The following is a 15,693-nucleotide window of genomic DNA, read 5'->3' on the forward strand; positions in this document are numbered from 1 at the left end:
TTCCATTCGGATCTGATACCATTTATGAATGTTACTTTTTGTTCAATGACTTGTCTCTCAAGATTGTATTTAAGCATTCTGCTTAACAAGTGATTGAAGCGATTGACTGTCTTTTATAAATTCTCATCTAGTTTCTGCACAGAAGATCCAAATTCTGAAAAAAGTGTCGTCTGCAAAGAATGTTCCAAGTCGGCATTACCTGAATATAATTCCTTGAGTCTATCCCAAATTCCTTTTGCAATGTTGCATTAACTGATAAGATGGAATGTGTCAGGAGGAAGAGCAAATCAAATAATTCTCATTGCCTTTGTATTACTCATTAGATTATCCTTTTCATGTTGTGGAACGTTAGTGTGTTCAATAATGAGCGCATTATATTCAACCAGAGTTTTAATTTCTTTTATGGTACCCGAATACGTGTACGTTTCCATCGTCATTTCATGCCATATGCTGGAACCATGTTCTTTGATTCTAAGTATGTAATCTTCAAAGTTAAGAGCACAGACCTTATAATCTTCTGGGAAAAGGATAGGAATCCTTGTTGTTGATCCAATGTTGCTTGAAAGATTGAATGAGAGAGAGAGTATGAGGATTGTCGTTAGGCATATTAACAAGAATTCAATAAAACAAAATATAGAATCAGAGGTGTAAACTTGAATCGAGTTCAAGGGAAAACTAGAGATATAGATCTGGGATCTACAATTGATTGAGATGATTGAGCCAACAAGAACAGATCTAAGAAAATTGTAAAACCCTAATGAAAAACCCTTTACTCGACAGAAGAATAGCGAATTGATTACACTATCTCCTGCTCTAATACCAATTGTGAGAAACAATAAATGATCGATAGATTATATATTTATAAGATGAGTTAAAGACAAGAAACAAAAATGTTCAAAAAGGTGCCGAATGATTATTAATCACAACAATAGAATAGTTCTGGAAGGCGGAACTATTCTGTACATGTTTCAAAAGTTGTAACCCTAGAAGTTACATGCACGCTATTTATAGACAAACTATTAAAATAATTCCAATGTTGGACAGGCCCATTTCGGAATCTGAATAAAACATTGACTCTGAAACTATACATTTGACACAACACTATTTTGGACTTAACACAATCTTCTCAAGAGCTCAAAACACCACAAAGAAGGCTTAAGGGTTGATTTAGGGTTTTAGGAGGTTTGGGGACTGGTAAAGAGGCCAACCCTAAAGATTTAAGGTCCTTAAATAGGGTACAACACACTTAAATTAAGGTTTCCTTCACTCGTCGTACGTCCATCATACGAGGCTAAGGCTTCGCGATCCTTCCTTCTTGGTACGCTTAGCGTACACTAGTGTATGCCCCGCATACTTCACGTTGCACTAGTATGACCTGCATCCAAATGGGAAATGATTCGGGACAGGGCGTTACAACTCTTCCCCACTTCAATTAGATTTCGTCCTCGAAATTATTCCTTTCTATCCCATGCGCCAGCCGACTTGAGCAACACAACTACAATCCCCAGTGCACAATACCCTTCCCCGAGGAGACTGAGTCTAGCCCTAGCAGGGCTCTCCAAATCCGAATATGAACGGATCCTTTCCCGGTCCAAAACAATCCCATGCAATATAGCCACATTTACTCAACTTGAAATCTAAAATCTCGAATTGGTCTGACTCCCTTACAGATCGCCCAAACTAAATTGTTGCTAATTCAATTCCATTTATCTCCCAACTGACTACTCAATTTCTGATTACCTGAGGTTCCCGCTAGAAACAGAATCACAAATCATACGTTACTACCATCGACCTTTCACTTGACTAAAGGGATTAGATATTCCTTCGAGTGAGACTCATCCTGATGATAACAATTCCATGAACACAATGTGCAATGCGAGACAAACTGAGAGATGAACCTTCTAGGGCTGAACAAGACACCGCTTCCCTTAACTGTCGAACTGACATATCATTACTGAAAATCTGAAACCCCTTTCTTGCCTGACCCCCACACAGATAGAACCAATCCAAATTACCATCACAAGATCCTGATCTCCCATCAAATCTGAAACCATCCTTTAACCCTGAACCCTTCAACTGATACCCTTGGCATACATATTCCTTAATTCTCATCCCACTGAAGTGAAGACCTTGCACACCAACACCCGTGATTCCCAACGCGAGTTTTCACCAAAAACCAACTCGACACCTAACTCATAACCCGAGATCCAAGGATCTACACTTGTATTTCACCTGAAACCTCCTGACTCACGGCAAACCATCACTAATCCGGGATATAAAGGTTCCCAACCCATCACTGAGACTACCAGTCTCGCACCTAGTCCAACCACTAGGCTCCCAAGAGTCCAAAAGACAAGGATATCCTAGACTAAAGATCCCTCTAAGCCACTAACTAACCATACCAATCATGTAACCATGATTTAAAACCTTAACCCATTACTGCATTGCCATAAGCACACGGCCTCGCCCACAGGTCCTGCCCATCAAGAGCTAGACAGGCCCGACTCCACCTCGGACCTCAACGGTCCTCAACCTAAAAAAGAGAAATGATCCTCGACAATCCCAAGTAAAACCCGCATCCGACTGAATTCCAATCATGTGTTCGGGTCATGCTGCGAACTCCAAAGTCTTCATCACATAAGAACAGGCAGCAAGGCTATAACACAACCCTCAACCCGTTTCCATCCACAATCTTACTATATAGAAGGCGCCGACTAGCTGTTGGGAGTTTCCTACACTCCTAACCTACACAACTTCCATCCCGATGGCCACTAGGGTCGTCTCTCATCGTGACTGGGATGCGAAACTTACCCTAATTTCACACCCGATCCAACTCCCGTAAATTTCTGATTGATACCCCCCCTTGGACTTGTCGAAGCTCTCCTAACCCACAAGACTTGATGGGTTCCCAACCCTTCTATCTTCATATACACGAACCTACTATAACGTTCGCATACCCATACTAGCGTTCCATTACTAGTCAAACCCGATGATTGACCAACTCCTGAAATTCAAATAGATACACTCCAAGATCCCAACATCCCGAATGATTCCCATGATACCACCCCATATCCTTAAGTTCTTATGTTGGAGACAAAAAAAAAACATAACCCAACATAACCCTTACTCTGAACTGGCGAACCTTCACCTCAACTTCCATCCTCCGAGGACCACTGAATTCTAACCATCTACAACCCATATGATTGTAAAATTCCCCCCGACAATTCTGATGACCAAACGTACTCATGAGACTGCTACCCACATCTACTTGCTACCGTTCCTACCCTAGAAACGATAGTGATTGAACCCAAATTTTCTTCCATGAGACAAACTTTGATTTTGTACCGTTTTATATAACCATCCGAATTTAATTTTGTCGTCCAAATTTATAATGTCGTCCGAATTTTAAACTGTCATCTGAATTTTAAAACTGTGTTCGAATTTTATACGGTTATCGAAATTTATACTACTACTACTACTACTACTACTAATAATAATAATAATAATAATAATAATAATAATAATAATAATAATAATAATAAAAGAATTAAAAAATAAAAAAAACAACAAAAAAAGTCACATCAGGGGTGAAATTGGAAAAGAAGGAAGGGTACTTATAACATTAGCCAAAAAATAAGCATTCTCTAATTACCATATTTTGCATATTTTGTATTTAGGTGTATTAACTGTGTTCCACATAAATTTACCCCCTTTGTTTGGGTCTATATGTATCTCGCAACCCTCCTTGAACTTGATATGCAATGATGAATAAATGAGAGACACTAGACACAAGGTATATAGGATCTTGTATTTGAGTATCTGCGTACCTAAAAAACAATAATAGACTTTCGTTTTATGATTTTGATCGTTATGGTTTGTTAAAAAAAAAATTCAGAATAGGGGCAACTTTGGTTGTATGCCTACCTTTCTTTCTTCTCTTCTTCCTTATGATTTTCGAGTTACATGTGGGTAAATGGTAGTTTCAACTGAACATTATGTACGTAATCTGCAGTGGTGATGGTTTAGTATTGGATGGTTGGTGGTTTGTGTTGTTGGTGAGATCCGATGATGATGGCAGTGATGATGATCGGCAGATCTAATAAGGTCAGACGGTGTGGGCGAGGGAAGGAGTGCGGGAGCTCTTTCTTCTCACCGGAACACCCCACCGTCGTTGCGGGGTGGGGTTGCCGTACCATCTTGCTTATTGTGATTGGCTGAATTTTTTTTAATTGCAACTGCTAGAAAAATTAATATATATATATATATATATATATATATATATATATATATATATATATATATATATATATATATATATATATATATATGGTCCGGTTCGGGCGATGACTTTTTTTTAAGTGAGGACACCTTAAAAATTTTGAAAAAAATCTAAAAAAAATAAAAATCATAAAATCGAGCAAAGTACTATATCTGGGAGAAAAAAAATTTGGAAATTTTTTTTTTGCATCATTAAAATCGAATAAAAAATTGAATCATGGATCATAAAAATGATCCATGCTTCAATTTTAATCATCCAAAAAAAATTTTCCCAATTTTTTTTTCTCCAATGTAGTACTATGCTCGATTTTACGATTTGTATTTTTTTAGATTTTTTTTTCAATTTTTTTAAGGTGTCCACACGACTCATTAATTTAAAAAGAGTCATCACCAGAACCTGTTTCTATATATATATATATATAGGGTGAGGTTCAATATAAAACCATAATTAACAAGGAACCAAAGAACCAATTATGAGCGTCGGAAATCATAATGATCAACGGCCAACGAAAGAGATGTACACTTCTACATTGAACGCACACACACCTGATTATACCAAAAAATTCACCTCCTTACCAAAAAATCCATTTTTTTTTTCGTTTAAAATTTTTTTTAGGCCACATTTTTTATCGAAAAAAAATCCGAATATACCGTTGTTCTCGATTTTTCGTCCTCTTTCCATAGAGATCAATGTTGATATATAAAAAACAAACTTTTTTTTCGAAAAAAACCCACTTCATTTTGTTAGTTTTTTCAAAAAAAAAAAATAATTATACCAAAAAAACTAATTATACCAAAAAAATTAATTTTTTGTACTCTATTAATATACATCAACTCCGACTATAAAAACTCGATCAGTGTAGATTCACACTGTGAATCTAAATTGTAAATATTTTAATTTTTAACATTCACAATGTGAAAAAGCTCGATCAATTCAGATTCACATTGTGAATCTGACTTACTATTATGCACACTGTGAATCTGAGAAGGTTCACAATGTGAATCTGAACAGGTTCACAATGTGAATCTAAACAGGTTCACAATATAAATCTGAAGAGGTTCACAATGTAAATCTAAACTGAAATATCGTTTTTTTAACATGAATATGAATCTATGTTTAAAAAGTACTAAAAAGTATTAATTTTGATATATTTATTAATTTTTTTCTATAAAAAAATAGACCTCAACTTTTCAACAAAGAAAATGAAGTGAGTTTTTTCGAAAAAAAAAATTCGTTTTTTTTATATCATCATGGATCTCTATGGAAAGAGCACGAAAAATCGTGAATAACGGTATATTCTGTTTTTTTTCGATAAAAAACATTGCCTAAAAAAAATTTTAAACGAAAAAAAGGAAGTGAGTTTTGTTATAATCCGGTGCATTTGCGTCCATTGTAAAAGTATACAACCTTTCCTTTTGCCGTTGATCGCTTTAAATTTCGACGCTTTGGATTGGTTTATTGGTTCCTTGATTAATAATGGTTCTCTACTGAACTTATATATATATATATATATATATATATATATATATATATATATATATATATATATATATATATATATATATATATATATATGGATAAAAGTTCAAATGAGAACCACTAAATGTTAAGAACCTTAAGAACCATCTATTTTTTATTTATAATTAAGGTTATTTTTATATTTTAACTTTTTCCTCAGTTATTTATAAATAAAAAAACAATAAATACATAATGGTATGCGTATAGAAATAATGTCATTACTTTTGATCGAATCTTTCAAAATCAGCCAAGACAAAAAAAGTTCTCTCATCTTCTTCAACCTCATCTAATGAACACCACCACAAAGACCACATACGACGGCGACCTTACCACCACCATCACCGTCAACGACAACCTCACCACCACCAGAAACGGATTTCAGAGCTGGAACCGTCGTTATCTCTTCTTCGTTGCATCTCCGGTGTACCGTTTCCCTCTCCTACCACCGGTAAACTTCCGTCATAAAATGTACAAGCTCCAACTGATTCCAGATCTGTGATTTCCGCCTCAGATCTATAATATTTACTTCTAGATCTACGATTTTCCACTATAGATCTATGAATTTCCGGTGAGGATCCAACGCAAGCTCATCCTTTCAGATATGCTTCATCTCCTCCTTCGTTTAGATCCGTGGTTCATGTACACCTTCTTCCGTTGAGTGTCGTTTTCTGATGATGTTTATATCATTTTTAGGTTAGATCCGATATTATTTAGAAAATATGGGGATTTTCAGAAGGTATTCCAACGTGTTTTTAGTTGGCTATTCCGACTAGTTTTTCCGGTGAAGCTTTAGACTTAATTGGCAGGTTACCTGGTGAGGTTTTTGTAAACGACATGATTGCTTTTGTTTGTTGACCAATGGAATTAAACCTACAATCTACATCTACAGGTATGCAATATATTACTTTATTTCTTTAGGTGTACATATTATATTAATTTATTTGCTTATGTGTGTGATTCTTTCTTTTTTATATTACAAAATTTACAATAAACTAATTAACTAAATAGTGGTTGAATAGATTGATAACAAAATAAAAGCTTAGATATGAAATTTAATGCATACTTGAATTTATATTAAATGTTAAACTATTTTACAAGTAAATTAATTCATCATTTGTTTAATAATTTTGATAAAACATATGGAAATATCGTCTTAAAATCCGATTTTGATACAACTCAAAAGCTATTTGTATGAAAAAAATGTGTTGTATATTTTGTATTTAATTGTGAATGGTGTATGGATCGATATATTAAACTGTAAATATTTGTTTTAAACTGTGAATGTTGTTATAGCTGTGATTTTAAACTGTGATTATTATTATTATTATTATTATTATTATTATTATTATTATTATTATTTTTTGTAAAATTAATTATAAACTTAGAAAGAATGGGGAGTTAAAAGATAATTTAGATAAATCATATAAAAATGTCTTCTTGACATTCAATTTTGATACACCTTGCAAGGTGTTCGTTAATGTCACAACTGTCAAAATTAGGTTAAGATGTGAATTCGTGTACGATGTAACCTTTGAGTAACATTACAAAGTCTCATCTAGTGAAATTCAAAACTTCACAGTCATTTAAGCTCATACTTTCATATATTGTGATCCAAATCCAATCATTTTTGGGCCTTAGCCCAAGAATTGGCAACCCAAAAACCTTATTGGACCAAGATTTTGTCATTAAGCCCTTTTGGGCCGATAACTACTATATTAGGTCTTGTTGGGCCGAAAACCATTCCTAGGACCTTAGTGGGCCGAAAACTTCTTTGGGCCAAGTCGAGCTCAAAGCCCACCATTCATTTTGGTCCATCATATGGGCCAAGAAACCCTTAAATTCGGTTAGCCCATTGAAATACAAAAAATGTTAATAATAGTAATTGTGTAAAAGGCATGACACCTCATTATTACACATCAAACATCTAAGCTATTGACCCACAAACATCTAGGCAATTTGGTAAATGTCCAACATGTCTCAAGGCTAAAAGATCCATCTCTTCCCCTCCTCTTCTCTATATCTCGGCCTATATCTACACACACACACTCCACAAACTTCATTTCCTTCACTCAATTCACTAGAACTTCCTCCCCTTTTCTCTCCAAAAAAAAAATTCCGAGTGAGTGCATGCCATTTGTGAAGTTTCTTCAAGACACCTCAACAACTTGGTAAGTGCTCTTGTTAATCTCAAAGATTATCCCCTCTTTCAAGATAAAACTCTTGTTTACATCCTTTGTTTTGTGTTAAAACCCTTAGATCCACCACCATTTCGAGATTCTCTCAATGAACTCAAGCTAGGTTCAAAGATCCTTCTTCTTCTTCATCTACATCTCAAAAACCCCCTAGGTGAGCTTCATACCCTGTATTTTCGGTTTTTACTAAGTTTTGGGGGAGAATATAAGTTGTTTTGTGTAGATCTATGTGTATATGCATGAGTATGTGTGTTTTTCATGATTTATTTGGTGATTATGTGTTGTTTACTTCATAAATCTAAAAATATGTTAAAAATATGAAGTTTATATGCATGAGTATGTGTGTTTTCATGATTTATTTGGTGATTATGTGTTGTTTACTTCATAAATCTAAAAATATGTTAAAAATATGAAGTTTATCACTTAGATCTTCATAAAAACTATTGGAAAAGTATATGTTGTCATGTAAACTTGCAGATCTGTGATTTATACACTCAAAATAGCAAAAACAAGTGTTGTGTTCAAAAATCTATAACCTAAAATCGAAAATTAGCTTTTAACTGAAAAGTTTTGGTCTAGTTACGGACTGCTTTGACTACCTTGGTGGTAATATTTTTCAAAACTGTTTTACATGCTAAAATTTCAGGTTTATACCTTTAAAATGACTACTCTCACGCGTTCATACGATTTTCATACAATTTTTGGCGATTTTTACAAAATTGCCTATCATTTAAGGAAGGATTCCGGACCAGTCCGTGATAATGAACATTTTCACACTGGTTTGAGATCACAAAAAATTATAATAAAAATTATGAAGAAATTAGACTCATTTTCCAAACTCTCAGAGTTCACGGATCCAATTTTCGACTTGCGATGATTTTTCTATAATTTTTCTGAAAATAGGGACAGAAAGGCCAAAAATCGGAAAATCGTTTTAACTTACTAAAAGTGTTTATACTTTGTTAGATGCAAGTTTATACGACTTATACATACTTTTAAATCATCTAGACATGTTAACCTATGTGCATTTAATATATATATATATATATATATATATATATATATATATATATATATATATATATATGATTACAAAAGTGGTATTTTTAAGTCAACTTGACAAATAATCGAGCTAAAACTAACAATATAATAACAAAAGGACTAATTAGGTCACTTTCATGTTTATTGGGCCTTAGTGACCCATTAATATGTGTGATAGGTCCCGAATACTATTTATATGTTTATTGGGCCTCATTGACCCATTAACATACGCGACGGACCTTGGATACTATTTGCGTGTTATTTGGGCCTGTAAATACCTTACATGTGAAATGGGCCTTAGTTGCCCTTTTACATATATATTTCGGGCCCATGTTATATAATCTCCTTCCTATTGGGCCTTGAAATGACTTACATGTTTAGCAATGCCTTAGTGGTTTACTTATATGGTTCATTAGGCCTGGAATGAGTTTTATATGTTTTTCTTCGTGTAAATTCGATTAAGGATCTAGTGAGACGTTTCGGTTGACACCAATTGAGTGTAAGATCGAAGCCTGTAGTTATGACCAGAGTCTGTTCGAGGGAAAGCGGGGTTTTGTGTATAGATCTATACGGGGATGACACCCCACACCTGAGTTGTTCGCTACAGTTAGACTACATCAGTCTAGGGTGACGATAAATTCTATTTTCCGTCGGTGTTCACAAACGCCAAGACAGGCAAAATTGTCATTAATTAGTATGGTTATGACGACTCACTTAGAGGAATTAACATTATGAAATTTATGGGAGTCTATTCTTTTCTTCTTCTACAGGCAACATACGGTTGTCTGGGGGCATTCTATTTACATTCTCTTCAATCACTTTTGGCATTCTATTAAACAATACCAAACTATTTTAAGAAAATACAGGATTTTCTTATGATTACAAAGTTATACAAATCATTTTCTCAAATATACCTATGAACTCACCAACATTTTTATGTTGACCTTTTTAAATTAACTTGTATTCTCAGGGATCCAGTAGTAGGTAATAAGCTCGAATAGGCGATCAGGTGGTGCGACTTCAAGAAATTTTACTTTTATTACTTTTGTGTATTTGATGAACAAGTTCAATATGTAAACTATGTAAGTGTGTATTTCCAATGTATTATGTTTGGTTGTTATGTTTCATTCATATTCAATTGTTATGATACTGTACATGAAGTCATCCGCCCCCGGATGTTTCCGCCGTCCCGGTTCGGGGGTATGACAGATTGTATCAGAGAACTGTTTATAGTGAACTAGTATATCTAACCATACAAGATATACAACTATAAATTCAATGGGACTAAAAACACTCTGACTAAAAGTATACCTTAAGAATATAAGTATCTTCTAAAAGTATACATACTTGCTAGAACCGTATCATAATAAAAACAAAACAAAAGTATTTAGATGTTGAACACTACTGTCAAACCTGGGCAGTTATGTAATCATATCTGGAATAAATATAGCCTGATCAACTATATTTATTTGAGATACGACCAACATGTGCTTAGGAGTGAGGGTAGCATTGCAACGAGTCTAAAACTTACCAACCTTACATACAAAGGAGCATTAGAACCAAACCTAAAGTTTAAAATACTATAGGAGTATTTTATGATACTAAACAATAACAACAAGTCTAAAAACTTATCGATTTCGTACATCAGGAAGCCCTAGGATCAAACATGTAATACTATAGTAGCATTTTAGAATACCATATGACCTCCACACTTAAACCTTCTACATGTATCTCCTAGCCCTATTCCCGCACATGCAACATGGCTGTGCTTCACCCCGAAGACCCCTACTGCCCCCCAGTAATATCCAACAAATGGATTGAGGAAGAACCAGAAGAAGTGCAAGGAGAGAACCCCAAAGTGGGCCCCAAAGAGTACCAAGTGATGGACTACGAGGGAGAAGACTCTGATGAGGAATCAGACAGTCGTGAAGAAGCCAGAGAGATCCTTAGCGAGCCTTACCCCTCGGGAGCACTACCGAACCAACACGCAAAACAGGAAGACCTTACCAATCATCTCCACTCCTTAAAAGAGGAGGTGAACACTCTAAGGCAACAACTCATGGAAGATGAGGCTAGGGCGGCCTTAGTAGAGCAGAGAGCAGAAGAGGCCACTCGTGAAATGAGCGAAATGGTTGGACACCTTATACGCTATTTAGGCATATGAGAGTCATTACACTATTCACACTAAGTCCTTGGTTTACCATGTAATTTGTCACCACTAGTAGTAGTAAATCAAGAGAGGTATGCCCTCCAAGAACTCGTGTAACCTGAGCCAACTTAAGGATCATATATCTATAATCTATTAGTGTAACTTAACATCTGTACAATACCTATTTCTACATACTACCATTAATACATCATAGGGATGTAGGTCGAAACAACGAGAATCGTACAACAAAACATGTGATTTATATGCATACATGCATAAGTTCATATCTATAATCATAGATGAGATATGACTAGAAATAACCATAGTTACTCACGAACCTGTTTCTCATCATGCAAAAGAATCATGTCTTTCCATGGAAACAACCAGCTAGCCGGAGAAACACCAATTCTGCAGATGGACCCCGCAACCTTCCAAGCCGTTGTAACAGCTGCCGTGACAGCCGTCATGGCACAACTCAACGCCAATAACCCAAATGGAAATGGAAATGGTGTCGATAACTCCAACCGTAGTAACAACCAAGGAAACCAACAAGGGACAACTTACCAAGACACCCCAAACTCCAAACCTAAGGTCATGAAGCGAAAGTTAGGGAACAAGAAAGGAAGCGGTTCGACTCAAGGGCCTACCAAAAGACAACAAGTTGTAGCAGCCCCTACCCCTACTGGTCCCCTACCCCAGCACCGAGAAGACCATATCATAGAAACCTCCCGCTCTACAGCAAGTGCAGCTACCATCATCAGGGAGTCTGCCGGGAATTTCATTGAAAAAGGTGCAACAAGAAGGGGCACACCCAGAAGTAAGTCCCGTATGCCACGCATGCGGTGAAACGGGACACTTCAAGAGGAATTGTCCAACAGAGAAGAATGATGGAGGACCAGGAGGAGTTTAACAACTGGACGTGAGAAGGGACAACGAGGAACCCTACCGAGATTTTTGGTGTATTCCCCAAACCACTCAGTCTAACTTAGTATAAACAAAAGGCCATGTGTAATTAAGATTCTACAAGCTTAGAGTGCGTGGTTCCGCCTTAATTCCTGTTTCTTATCTAAGTGTGGAATTAAGACATGACCACTCAGTCTACAATCCTTTCAATCTTAAATTATGTACGACTAGGCTACATCAAACCATCATAGAAAGGTCTAATAGAAATCAAACTACGAAATCACATCGTTTATACTAAGGCACTCGTATTACTAGGACACCTAAAAATTCAGAACGAAGTAACCACAGTAGGAATACCAAGGACGAAATAGGTAACATTACAAACATGTACATAGAACACACTATCATTTCAAACAACCATCCCTTACTGATCAATCCAATATCTATTACAATAAGGAGCCCAACGGTGTCAATTGACATGGGCTGACTTGATCCTCACCATACGAAATTTCATGTTCCAACGAGGCTTATCGCCTTAACCAATCAATTTACGAAACCCCCTACAACTTGTAACGACAATCCTCGAATTATTTTGGGCATCGAGACCCTTAGGTACCCGTGCAAGTAATACCACACTCTTTCCTAGCCCTTCATAGGGATAAGAAGCAAGGATGTGACACCAGTCAAATTTTGGTCAAAAATAAATTGATCAATAATCGTAATTGGGATGAACCAAGTGGTAGAGTTTGTAACAAGGTTTCCAAAAACATAAAGAACACTGAAATCTGAGTTATAACGAAGAAGTTATGACCAATCGAAATAACGTAAAAATCTGACTTCATATGAGGAAGTTATGATTTTTCGAAGTTTCGGTTTAGCAGTAGACAGCTAAAAATTCGAAATATAAATCGATCGATATTTAGCCGACGCAAATTAAAAGAGAATCGAAGGTATCGTCAAAAGTAGCACAACGGTAAAAAGACAGACGAAAACGGACGTCGGATGAAGAAGTTATGAATTTTTAACGAATTTCCTGTCCCGGTCTGTTAAAAATAATAATATTCAAAATAAATCAAAACCAGCCGACGAAGTCTAAACGAAAGTCGTAGAGTATGATTTTACCTACGCGTGCATATAAAGAACGCCAAAAACGGAGCTCGTATGCGAAAGTTATGATTTTCGCAAGTTTTTGGCACAAAAATCAAGAAAATGTTGAAAACCGGGAAATTTCGCATGAGTCAGCTTCGGACACGTCACCTCGCATGCGAGGCCTCCACGTGTCACCTCCTCATAGGACCGAGCTTCGCTGTGTCGCCTTCTGATTGGACCAACTCTGCGGTCCACTACGCTTCGGACACCATCGCAGGAGACACCCCGCGGACACTCCTCGGATGCTCCTCGGACCCTCGTGCCCTCCTCCTATTGGACCGAAGCTTGGTCAAATCCGAAGAAGCCAGCTGTCCGAACCGAAGCCTCGCCTCGCCACCTGTCCGAACCGAAGCTCCCTTCGCCACTTGTCCGAGACACGCGTCGCACCCACCTTGCTCCGGATCCGAGGCTGCGGCCTATATAAGGCATGCGAGCCTTCTCGGATGGAAGGCATTTTTCACCCCAAAATTCACCCAAATTCACATTTTCACCCCGTAAACTTTCTCACGACCCCCCAAGGCCCCGGTATTGTGTCTAAAGCCCGAAGCAAGCCCCGGAGCCCCGGAATTCTCGAGAAGTTATCCTCTCTCCAATCGAACCTCTACCCGGTTTGAGCCGGTTTCCCGTCAAATAAAATCTTTACGGGAAACGAAACGCTGTCCGAATCACCGCTTATCAAAGTGAGTTCATACCCCCGTAATTTCATAATTTCTACTGTTTTAAGGGGGGGGGGGGGGAATACAAGCATAACACAAGATCTTTGTGTTATAAAATCATGATTTCAAATCATGATAAAACAACATTAAATCATTAAAAATACTCAAAACATTAAACTCTTTTATCATCTTATATTTTTCCCCAAAATTCATGTTTGTATGTATGTATATATATATATATATATATATATATATATATATATATATATATATATATATATATATATATATATATATGTATATAACTAAGATTTAAAAGGCTTAGGACTGATAACTCATTCCGGGTCCTTTTCCTTGTTTGGATGTGGGCTTATAGTACCGGTTATTTGTCCGAGTGTCGTTTAAATTTTACTTATATATAAAATTGTATATGTATATAAATATAATAGTTATTTCATCAGTTTAACTACCTTTGTAACATGCTGAGCAAGGGATTACATGCAAACATGGTTAAATACACATTCAGAAAGTACATATAAATTATAATAGGTATAATTTATACATAGAACAATAATTCATGATTCAAGTATACTAGAATACACAGTCTTACAAGAAACAAGGGTTTTGATACATAACAAATCAAGGGTTTACACTTATCAAATACATGTTAGAAATTCTAATTCAAGAACATACTGTCAATCATTTATTTCAGAATGATTAGGTTTTGATTCAAGAACATACTGTCAATCATTTATTTCAGAATGATTGGGTTTTTCATAAATAATACACATGTAACGTTTATATGCTTTTTATGAGACACTAAGGTCATGTTGTTTAATTCATTTTAGACAACATAGGAAAAGCCCTGACATTATAACCAGAATCTCCAGCCGGGGATCGAAACAAGTTGTGTGTAGATCTATATCGAGATTGACAACCCCGCACTCAGGCTGCTAGCTACAGTCAGGCATACACGCCGATGAGTGGCAATTGTTATCACCAGTTTAAACGCCCTCAAAGCGTTTGTTTCAGGCCATCCGTCATAGTATGGTTATAATAACTCATTAAAAAGATATTAACAATACGTTAGTGTATAAACAACTAAACAAAAGTATACCTTCAAAGTATCAGTTTAAGGAATACAAAATACAATGGTTCAATACAGTTTTCAATAACAGCTGGTGGAGCCAGGCACACTCTCAGTTACAAGTTTTCATAAAGGAATACAAATACAAAACATTAATACAAAGAGAACGGTTTATGGGATTAAACCACTTTTACAAATGGGAACCTAGTCATTTACTTTCGGTAAACTAGTATAACATAAAGGACCTTTAGTGGTTAATTCTATAATTCTTTAGTTGCTACATCATAGTTATACATAAGTAATATCCGATTGACAGTGAAATGTGTGACTTCCACCTTACTTCCTGTTCCTTGTTTGGTTGTGGACTTAGAGCAGATTCACCCATTTAACTGTCCATTTGATATTGGGTTATATATAATCAGTATAAACTAAGTAATTACAGAAGGAACCTATTGAGGTTATCAGTTAATCACCTCAGGATATATAGGATTTCCTGGAGAAACCAGTGAACTTATCCAAAGAACTTAGGGTATACTTAACAGAACTAAAATACTTATGAACTCACCAGCTTAAATGCTGATCTACTATTTCCAAATAACTTGTATTCTCAGGAATCCAGTAGACAGGTACACTCCCGAAGCTTTTGAGAAGACTACCTAGTACCATACCGCGACTCTTGTCTTCTATTGTACCTACTTTAGTGTTTGAATATGTAATGT

The 15,693-nt window shown here is 36.0% G+C and overlaps 1 long non-coding RNA gene across 1 annotated transcript; it reads left to right on the forward strand.

The window, feature by feature from the left end:
• Nucleotides 1–6,038: 6,038 nt before the first annotated feature.
• On the forward strand, nucleotides 6,039–10,157 carry LOC145117442 (uncharacterized). Its single transcript, XR_013712667.1, has 2 exons — nucleotides 6,039–6,686; nucleotides 10,001–10,157. It is a non-coding gene; the product is annotated as an uncharacterized LOC145117442 (long non-coding RNA).
• Nucleotides 10,158–15,693: the final 5,536 nt, after the last annotated feature.

This window comes from Lactuca virosa, chromosome 5, assembly GCF_052849685.1.
Source record: "Lactuca virosa cultivar CGN04683 chromosome 5, Lactuca_virosa_CGN04683_v6, whole genome shotgun sequence".
In the NCBI taxonomy this organism is placed as follows: domain Eukaryota; kingdom Viridiplantae; phylum Streptophyta; class Magnoliopsida; order Asterales; family Asteraceae; genus Lactuca; species Lactuca virosa.